The sequence below is a fragment of the Dasypus novemcinctus genome, chromosome 26 (assembly GCF_030445035.2).
Source record: "Dasypus novemcinctus isolate mDasNov1 chromosome 26, mDasNov1.1.hap2, whole genome shotgun sequence".
Lineage (NCBI taxonomy): Eukaryota > Metazoa > Chordata > Mammalia > Cingulata > Dasypodidae > Dasypus > Dasypus novemcinctus.
The window spans coordinates 28983990-28994270 of NC_080698.1; positions in this window are offsets into that span (position 1 = coordinate 28983990).

Here is a 10281-nt window from a genome sequence, read left to right on the forward strand (position 1 = left end):
ACATGGACACACCCATTCATTTACATATAGTTCATGGCTGCTTTTGTGCTACAATAGCAGAGTCAAATAGTCCTGACAGACATTGTATGACCCTTAAAGTCTGAAATATTTTCTATTCAGATCTTATAGAAAATGTTTGCCAACCTCTGGCATATAATGATGTGGCTCTGGGTTAATTTTTTTTCCCACAGGGGATGTAGCAAAGTCAGTAAGCAGTCTCTATTTCCTTAGCATTCACTGCAGTCCCTAGCTCAGCATTCTGCACACATTAAATAAGTCATACATTCTATGTAGTGATTTTACTATCCTTTCCCTACGACATTAGTAAAATAAATCATTACATTAAAGGTGGTCAATGTACCTTCTAACATGGACATTGTGAAGAGCTAATTAATCTCCTAACACCTTTATCCCAATACAAGATTCTTGGTTTATCTCAATGGTTCTCAAACATAAGTGTGCATCAGAACCACCTAGAAATCTGGTGAAAATACAGATAATGGGTCCTGAGAATTTGTATTTCAAATAAATTCCTAGGTGTACTAGTCAGCCAAAGGGGTGCTGATGTAAAGTACCAGAAATCTGTCAGCTTTTATAAAGGGTATTTATTTGGAGGAGAAGCTTACAGTCACAAGGCCATAAAGAATAAGCTACTTCCTACCAAAGTCTGTTGCCACGTGTTGGAGCAAGGTGGCTACTGGTCTCTGTGAGGGTTCAGCCTTCCTCTTCCTCTTAAGGCTCCATGGTCCCAACTTCTTCCCACCTCAGCTATAGGCTGGCATAAAGCTTGTCTCTCTTCCTGGGGCTTGTCTCTTTTTGGGCTTCATTGCTCTGCTCTCTCCACAAGGCCAATTGTAAATTATCAGGTAAACAGCTGGGTTCTCTTTCTGGGATTCCAGCATCAAAACTAAGTTCTCTCCTCTGCTGTGTCTTTTTCTGTGTGAGCGTCCATCCACCAAAGGAGTGGGGACTCCACGCCCTACTGATGTGGCTGAACCAAAGCCCTAATCTTAATTTAGCTAAGTAAATGTAACCTTTGAATTTAATGCAATTAAAGGTACTGTGCCCAGAGGAACAGACCAGTTTACAAACATAATCTATATTTCTTTTTTGGAATTCATCAATAATATCAAACTGCCACATGAGGAGATGCTGATGCTGCTAGTCCAGGGACACATTTTGATGACCACATACATCTAAACTCTTCACAGGTTGATTAGACTGTACTCTCCACAAGGGTCTGGATATATATATTTTTTTCATTTTAAAATATGCATATTCTATTACAGGGTCTGGCCCAACCTTACTCAGCATTCAACATATTTGCCAAATGGATGAATAAAAAGTCATTACATGCTTAGGAACAGTTAGGAGCTCAGGAGTCCTTAGAAAAAAATATACAACCTGCATCACTCAAAAAAAGGAGCCTCGGTAAGGTCTCAGAATCTTTTAGATTTTGAATCCCAATACTCTTAAGAATTATCTCCTGTTTTCAGTTAGTTAGGATCAGAAGTAAATGGATATCAGTTTGTGAGGTTTCCATAGATTCATAGCCAACCTCTGAGTTCTATTTCAACATGAGGCCAGGACCAAATTGATTGGAAGCCCTCTTTCCCTCTGTCCCTAGTGGTTCTTCGTTTTAGGAACCATGATTTCTTAAGAAAATGTCACTGGAAGGGGGAAGGAAAAGAAAAGAAAAAGGAATCTGGCTGTGGAAAGTCTGAATAGCTCAATAGATAATTTGGTTAAATGTTTAATTCAAGAATGCTCTCACCTAAAACCAATTCTCTGTGAGATATTTATAGAGAATACATGGATAATATTTAACATTGTTCAAGGAACGCATTTATAATTTAATAAGTTTCTTTTATTGCCCTCAGCCTGGTCTTCTTCAAGCAGAATGCTCTTGGGCTTAGAAAAAAGATCAAGATAATGGGACATACATGGTGTTTCTTCAGAAAGCTCAAAATTTACTCAGTGATTTTGGAGGAGAATGTTAAGCAGCTTAACTAGTAAGTAATTTAAACATACTTTAATTAAAATATGTTATAGGACCAAGAAGAAGTCACAAGAAACTCCAGGGTTCTGTTCCCCTACATAATCTTTGAACAACTAGCAAAACTGGTAGGGCAATCTACTTCAGAGTTCTGGAAACCAGTTAAAAGGTTGTAGTAATTGGATGAATCAAGAAAACACAACTTAAAAAGTGGTAAGAAAAGATCATGACACCCTTGCTCTCCCCTCCTGTGCCCTTCCAGGCTCAATATATAGCTGGCCTATATTCTTAGTGCATTCCCTGGCCCCTTTCCAGAGGGAGCAGAGTAACCCCTATGCATATACTGAAGTGCATGTATGTCTGTGCCAATGTATCTGGAGACAGCTTAGAAGGCTGGACCAGGACACAGATCTCTGGATTGCCATCTCAAAACTTGCTCTTTATGCAGAAGCAGCTTATGTATATCTACAATCAGTGTAAGAAACAATTAAATCAAAGTGGCCTGAGGCAAAGGATTACCTGCTTTAAGACATGTTGTAGAGACCCTGGAGAGGGGAATTCTATTTCTTAGGGAGAAGAGGGAACAGTCAGATCCCTAAAAACAGGAGAATATCTAAAGTCATGAGTGCATGCTCAGGACACGAGATGCATGCTCAGAAAAGACAGGAGAGAATTTTGTACTTGTATCTCAAGCTGATCTTCTTGGCAGGAGGGCTAAGCTCTGAAGGAGAGCACAGTCAATACAGGGCCTATTCGCAAAGATTGTGAAAGGTATTTTTGTGATGGGTTTTTTTTTTTTTTTTAGTTCCTGGCACTCAAGAAAATCACTGGTGTATCATCAACTGAATAAAAACTTAAGGAATAAACAACTCAGGGACTAAATTCCAGAATTAGGACATTAAAATATTAAAATATAGAGTGTGTAATAAAAGATTCCAAGTCCAACAAAGAAACAGGAAATGATAACCCAGCCAAAGGAACAAGATAAAACATTAGAAACCATCAACTAAGAATATCAGACTTACCAAGGAATTAAAAAAAAAAAAAAAAAAGAACTAAAAGAAAGCATTGAGAAAGAATTAAAGAATATCAGATAAATGATATACAAACAAAGCAAGAACATTAATAAAGAGAGATAAAGTATAATTAGGAAGCAAACAGAAATACTAGATTTGAAGATCAGTTCAAAAGCTGATGGGAGCTGGCAGAAGAAAGAATCAGTGACCTCAAAGACAAGTCAATTGAAATGATTTAGGCTTAGCTGTGGAAAGAAAAAAGAATGAAAAAACAAAACCCCAAAAGAACAGTGCCTAAAAGACATATGGGTCACTATCAAGTATACTAATATACACATTATGGAAGTCCCAGGAAGAAAAGAATGAGAGAAAGGGGTAGAATGAATATTTGAAGAAATATTGACAGAAAACTTCCAAAATCTAATGAAAGTCTTGAGTATACACATTCAAGAAACCCAGCAAACCCCAATCAGGTTGTCCACACCCAGAGACAGTATAATCAAACTTTTGTAGGCCAAACACAAAGAAAGAATCCTAAAAGCTGCAAGAGAGAAGTAATGTTTCATGTGCTAGAGAGCCCCAATAACATTAGGTGCTGATTTCTCATTAGAAGCTGTAGAGCAAGAAGGCAGTGGGATTAAATATTTAAAATGCTGAATGAAAATATTTGTCATACAAGGATTTTATATATGACAAGAATTTATTTCAAAAATAAGGAAGAGATTAGGACATTCCTAGATAGTTAAAACTAGAGGAAATGCATCATTAGTAGACCTGCCCTACAAGCAATCCTAAAGGTATATCTTCAAATTGAAAGGAAAGGACCTAGACAGTAGATCAAAATGACATAAACAAATACAGAGCCCTGGTAAATGTAATCACATAGGTGATTATAAATGCCAGAGCTATTATTTTGTATTGGTGGTATAACTCCACTTTTTACTTCTTATGGGTTATAAAATGCAAATGCATAAAAATAATGATAAAACTGTTATTTGGTATGCAAAATGTATAAAGATATAATCCATGGTAAGAGCAAAAAAGGTGGGGGGACAGAGGAGTGTAAGAATATAGTTTATGTATGCTATGGAAGTTAAGTTGGTATCAAATCAAATGAGGTTGTTATAGATTTATGATGTTAAATTTAAGTCCATGAAACCACAAAGAAAAGATCTGAAAAACATACACATAAGCAGATAAGAAGGAACTCAAAATGATTCACTATAAAATACCAAATACAATGAAAGCAGGCAGAAATGGAAGAATTGAGTGAAAAAAAGTTTAAGACTTAGAAATATCAGAAAAAAATATAACTTACATCAAACAGTTACAAGGGACAAAGGGGTCAATTCAATAAGAAGACATAGAAATTATAAATATATATGCACAGAAGAGACTCCAAATTTAAGAATAAATTATTGACAGATTTGAAGGGATAAATGGTGGTTCTATATTAGTATTTGGAGACTTCAGTACACCATTTTCAAGAATTGATAGAATGTCCAGATGGAAGATCAATAATTAAAAAAAAAAGACTAAATGATACCAAATAGTCCTAACAGATATATATAAAGCATTTACCTAACAACAGCAGAATACACATTCTTCTTTAGTGCATGTGGATCATTCTCCAGGATAGAACACATGTTAGGTAACAAAAAAGTCTCAACAAATTTTAAAATATTGAAATTATACAATGTATCTTCTCTGACCAAAATGGAATGAAGCTAGACATCAATGAATGAAGGAGATCTGGAAAATTCACAAATACATTGAATTTAAATAACACTCTTTTAAACAACCAATTATTCAAAGAAGAAACCACAAGGGCAATTAGGAAAGATCTTGAGGTAAATGAAAACCAAAAAAACCCATGTACTAAAATTTATGGGATGCAGCAAAGGTAGTGCTGAGGCAAATCAATGAAGAGGACACAAATAACTAAAATCAGAATGAAAGAGGTAACATTACTACCTACCCCACAGATATAAAAAAAGATTTAAGAGGATACTATGCCAACAAATTAGATAACCTAGATGAAACGGACAAATTCCTGGAAGTACACAAACCATCTATCTACATTGACTCAAAAAGAAGATGTCAGCACACTAATAACAAATAATGGAATTGAATCAGTAACAAAAAATCTCCCAAAAAGAAAAATTCAAGACAAGATGACTTTACTGGTGAATTTTACCAGTCAAAGAAGAATTAATACCAATCCTGGTCAAACTCTACCAAACAATTGAACAGGAGGGAACACTTCCTAACTCATTTTATGAAGCCAGCAGCACCCTAATACCAAAGCCAGATAAAGATATCACAGCAAAAGTCTTAAAAAAAAAAACCTATGAAACAAATCCAATGGCACATTAAAAGAATCATACCCCATTATCAAGTGGGACTTGTCTCAGAAATGCAAAGCTGGTTCAACATAAGTGTGGCAGTTGAAACTTCTATGGAAGTTTCTGTGGCCTAGAGAAGGGATGCTGCCATGTGTCTGATCATCCACAACTGCAGCTCAGGGTAAAAGGATCTCCTGATAATGCCTTTATTTAGGCACTTTCACAGCCTTAGTACTGTGAGTCAATAACCTAATAAATCTCCACTGTAAAAGCCAATCCATTTCTGGTATACTGCTCTCCACATTTTTTTCCTGCACCTGAGGTGGCTCCCTTGTCTCTTTGCTTATTGTTTTTGCTTATTGTTTGCTCATTGTTTGTTTTGTTTTCTTTAGGAGGCAGCAGGAACCGAACTTGGGACCTCCCATGTGGGAGGCAGGCACTCAACTGCTTGAGGCACATCTGCTTCCCCCGACAGCTTTTAACAAACTAAAACAGAATTTGTGAAGTGTATGCTTCTATGCAAATATCAGAAATGTTAAAAGGGCTTTTAAAATGGGTAATGGGAAGATTTTGGGTGAATTGTGAGCTGTTTGACAGAAAAGGCCTAGACTGCTTTGAGGTGACTGTTGGTAAAATTATGAATGCTAACGATACTTCTGATGGGGCCTTAGACAGACATGGTGAATGTGTCATTGCAAACTGGAAGAAAGGTGATCCTTGTATTAAAGTGGCAGAGGCAAAATTAACTCCTGATGTTAAGTGGAAGGCAAAATTTGAAAGTGCTGAGATTGGGTATTTAGCCGAAGAGATTTCCGAAACTAAATGTGGAATGTGTGGCATGGCTTCTCCTTGCAGCTTACAGTAAAATGCAAGAGAAAAGGGATAAGTTGAGAACTGAACTCCTAGACAAAGAAAATAGTGCCCCATGTGAGGATTTAACTGAATGGAAACAGTCAGTTACCCAGTATAAGTCAGGGTTGGAAATGCACCTATCCAGGAAGGCTCTGTGCAAAGTCTTACTCTCTGACATCTTGGACACCTGTTTCTTGCATGTGAAACTAACAAGTTTGTTGTTGTTGTTGCTGTTGTTTTTGTAGTATGACATATGTATGAATGGAACCACTGCCAGCTTGAACTAAAGTGACAGTATCACTAAAGTAAAAAGACAATTGACAGAATGGGGAAAATATTTGGAAATCATTTGTGGTAGGGGGCAGTCCTAGCACAGCCTGCTGCCTTTCCCTGGGCCCACAGATTTGTGCTTTGACCAGGTGTGTCAGCCTGGTGGGATAAAACACAAACTTAGTAGATAAGGAGACTGCTGGTACCTTCCTTCCCCTAGTGTTCCAAGCATATGTAAACATTCACTGGAGAGAGTTTGACTCTGGTGGGCATATTTTACAACATCCAGCTCATACCGATGTGGTATATCTATTCCTGCAGGGAGATAGTGGGCTTCCTTCACTATGGCAGCACCTGAACATGAGAGACTGCTGCTCCACATAGAACACCTTCTGGGATTGCAACCTGCTGGCTAGGGAAAGAGATGCACACTGACCTTGCTCTGTCTCTTCTCTATGTGAGTGAAGGTCTTCCCAACAAAACCTTTCTATGAGAGCCTGTGTGAGTCATGCTTTTGCTGGTGACTTCAACATTTGTATGGGAGTGAATTGACATCTGTTTAGGTGTCTCTTCTGACCAACAATTTGGCATAGTTGGCAGGATCATCAAAGCCTGGTGGAGGGTTTTGGGTCATCAGTTCAGGTGTGCCAGGGTAGTGCTGGCTCCTGGGGGCAGGGTGGGATGACTGGGTGACTGATATGCTGGCCTCCCTTTGGTCACATGGGGACAAGTGGGATGTAAGCAGTTGTTCTATTAATAGAGATGAATTGGTGTGGTAGATAAGGGCAGAGATGAGGAAAGGGGATTCCAAGAGAGCAGGGAAACTATATCCTGGCTCCTGGCCACCTGTGCACACCACCATCACTTGCTGAACCCCTCTTTGTCTCAAGGGTCACAAATGACTCCAGAGAAGAGTATGGGGTACTGTGCAGGGAACTGGACTGTTTGTGGAACCCAAGATTAGACTTGTTTTCACTACTGATGTAAAACAAACATTTTGAAAGCCTAACTGTTGAAATAAGGTCTTTCTTCTGGAGTGAAATACATAAGTTAAAAGACAGATATGGGCAGAAGCCATGGGAGGGTGCTATGGCTTGGTTTGTGTGACTGTTTCATGATGGAGCATTGCAGACTTAGATGTCTAGGGCCATGCTCTCCTACAATACATTTTAGCCCACATCCAACGGGACACCTGACAAGCTAGAGATATAGTCCAGCCCATGCTGCCTTTAGTCTGGATTGCTGGGAGTATGAGAGTGTTTTTCCCAACTGCGGGAGACTTCCCAGAAAGTAAGTCCCCACAGAAAACTGTTTATATGTCTCTAACCACCCTGAGGTGGGAGGCAATAGACTTGGCTATATGATGCTGCCCTGGGGCAGGGCATGGTACTATCTTGGATGGCATTAGAGGCATTGATTAACATGCTCCTTCCCAAAGGAAGAGCTCTTGTGCCTTTTGTTTTCTCCCAGGATGATGGAGGGAGTAGGGGGGGAGTTGAAGAAATGCCACACCTTAACTTCCTGCATTGGGGTGAAAAAAGCTGAGAGGTGTCAGCTGTCCTGGACAGTGGGGAGAGGAGCAAGAGGAAGGCCAAAGGGTCATAATGAGAATGCAAAAAGCAATGGGGTAAAGACAAAGAAAAGTATGGCAATGGGCAATGCGGAGAAGCTGGAAGAATTGGGTGGAAAGTGCTTGAAAGGAAAAGTCTAGATTGCTTTGAAGAGAGTAGAAATATGGATGTTAAAGGAACTTTTGATAAAGACTTAGAAGGAAATGATGAATGTGTTTTGGGAAATTGGAAGAAAGATTATCCTTTGAATAAATTGGCAGAGAACTTGGAAAAATTGTGTTCTGATGTTGGATTGAAAGTAAAATTTGTAAATGATGAAATTGAATATTTAGCTTTGGATATTTCTAAGCTAAATATGGAAGGTGCAGACTGATGTCTCCTTGCAGTTTATAGTAAAATGTGAGAGGAAAGGGATAAGCTAAGAATTAAAGTCCTAAGCACAACGGAACCAGCAAGTGATGATTAGAAAATCCTCAGCCTATCCGGATATGAGACCAGGGCCAGAAGCTGCCCTAGCAGGGACTGAGTGGAGCTTTCAGGAAGTGACTACCCAGAGAACAGACATCCATGTGAGGATTTAAACTGAAATTCTTTGTTAAAGTAGGATCCAGTCAGAAGCTGTAAGTCCATAGATCCCAGAAAAGAAAGAAGACACTGCCACATGCATTGCCATGTGATAAAAAAGCCAAGAACAAAGGATTACCTGCAGCCAGCCCCAGAATGCCACAGTTTTTGGGGAGAAAACATGGCCCGGCTGACACCTCAATTTTGGACTTCTCCTAGTCTCAAAAGTGTGAGTCAGTGGACTCCTGTTGCTTAAGCCAAACAACTGTATGGTATTTATTTTAGCAGCTAGGAACCTAAAGCAATGTTATCAACTTGAATAAAAGTCCGTATGAATTTTCAAGTTTAAAAAATCAAGATCCTGCACAACTATGTGACTGTACTAAATACCTTTGTTTATGTACTTTGGATGGATTGTATGCTTTATTAATATGCATCAATAAAATTGGTTTGTTAAAAAAAATTAAGACTTAAAAGAAATTTGACCTTGCTATGGTCACATTTGGGCTACACCTGCCTCTTTTCTCTCATGTCCCAGGAGTAGCAGCTTACTTATCTCCATGAATCATAGCATTTTAAAGTAAAGTTCAAGAAGAATTTTGGCCTTATGCCAAAAGAGAGGCAAATACTGGGAATTTCAGCCTTCCTGACAATATTTTAGGCCTTTTTAAAATAGCATAGGCCTTTCTCTTCAAATAGATTTGGCCCTGATCCTGAGTTGTATGCTACTGAGGCATATTTATATTGATTCCATCTTGATCAAATTAATACCACAGCCAGACATCCATCTGGTGTGTATCTTCAAGCCTTTGACAAACAGATTAAAAATCTATTGGGAAGAAAAAATTAACCCTCGTCTCCAATCTTTCCATTCCATAAACCCTGCTATTTGATAAAAAACAGGGGTTAGCAAACTTTTTCTTTAAGGGTTAGATAGTAAATATTTTAGGGTTCATGGGCAAAGAGGCAGAATTTAGGCCATTTATATACACATATATTTATTTATATTTGTATATTTTTAAATGGTTCAAGGGCAACCATTTAAAATCATTCCTAGTTTAGGATCAATAAAAAAACAGACCGCTGGCTATATTGGACTGTGAATTGCTGAACCCTGAATTAGACATAAATGAAGACAGGAGGGAGACCTTGAGGTAGAAGAGGTATAAATATAAACTCTGGGAGTAGGAAAGAGAAGTTGAGAAGGTGAAACTTAAATATAAACCCATTTTCTTCTTCACCTGGGCCTGCCCTAAGACATTGACATCTAGTTACTCAGTACTGCAATAAACATGACAGAATGTAGCTAATTTCTGGTTTAACTCACAGCTCATCTGTTACTAGTCTAACTAAGTATACTGATAAAACAAACAGCTTTGCTTCTTAGTGAGTATGAGGAAATTGCACTCTCCATGATAACAAAGGTAGCTGGTTCTTTGGAGCAGTTTGCAGTCTGTTATCATTCTGAAAGTTGTCTGGTACACCCCAGAAACCATTACCCAAACTGAACCATCCTACCTCTGATCCTATCTGTGCCTGGAGTCCATAGACTCACTATGGGTTTGGCTCTCTCTCAATTTACCCTCCTTCCGTGTTTGGAAATACACGTTGCATAGGCACGAGCTCGGCTGGCAGCCTGGTGGAGGAGACACTTTGTTCAAAGGCTC